The sequence below is a fragment of the Emydura macquarii genome, unplaced genomic scaffold (assembly GCF_026122565.2).
Source record: "Emydura macquarii macquarii isolate MOO-44397 ecotype Brisbane River unplaced genomic scaffold, CSIRO-AGI_Emac_v2 contig_2636, whole genome shotgun sequence".
Classification (NCBI taxonomy): Eukaryota; Metazoa; Chordata; order Testudines; family Chelidae; genus Emydura; species Emydura macquarii.
In genome coordinates, this window is record NW_027132773.1 from 28,089,108 (window position 1) to 28,090,229 (window position 1,122).

The window sequence follows — 1,122 nt, forward strand, 5'->3', positions numbered from 1 at the left end:
CAGCAATAAACAGTCTTTTTCAGAACAAAATCTTCAGTTATAGGTTTCAAATGTAAAAACAATGTACGGGATCCAGTGACATCTGCCATTAAAATTAATGAAATATATGTCTCCTGGATGGCTGTAGAATAATCAACCAAAATGTTCATTGCCTAAACTTATAAATTACAAGAATTATTTTAGTACTGAGAACAGAGATATATGCATATCTAAAAAATTATCTCATTTGCCTTTTTCATGTTTGGTTATAACTAGAAAATTGATTGAAAAACTGCCAGAACTGTGTTGGATTTGGAAAGGTCACTGATTGGTCAGAAACATACATTATAGAATTAATCTTAACCTCAAAAGAAACAAAAACAGTCTCTTAAGATAACTTCAATAAGAAAATTACATTCTGAAAAAATATAGCCAAGAAGAAGCTGGAGGGACAGACCTGAAATTAATTGTTGTAGAGCTGGTCAAAGTTTTCTTAATTTTGATGGGAAAAAAATGTCCAAACTTTTGCATCATTTTTCATCCTCGTTTTTGTCCAACAATAAATAGTTATCATTAGAATCATAAAAGGGATTATAAAAGGGACTTTTGCTAGCTTTAGTGACTACTTGATGGAACCTCTTATAATCCTTCACTCACAAACTAAAGGAATGGAAAGCAATGAGAAGAAATGCAAGTTGCAGATGGCTCTGTGATATTTTTCAATATGCTTCCCTGTGGTCAAAATTCTAAAATAATCTTGAATTGGAGATTCTGTTTATGGGCATTGCAGAATAAATGTGATTTTATGAGGGATCTAAATGAGAAGAGGATGGTGGCCTGGTGAATTGGGATTGAGGTTATTCCATGCATAGGACCCAGCATGAAATTCAGACTTATGTACTAACTTTTAATATCCATTGAGAAATGAAATGAAATATAGCTAACCCACTTATGTTTGAGCATGTAATAAGTATGCACACTTCCTAAAGAATCTAGACACCAATTTCAGTCTGTTTCTGTTTATTGTATCTTTTGCTTTACTGCATTTTAGTCACATATTCTGCAATAGCAGCTGAATTGCTACATATGCATCTTACCCTGTAAAGGCCGACACGTGCTAAACTTTATGCACTGTGAGTAGAC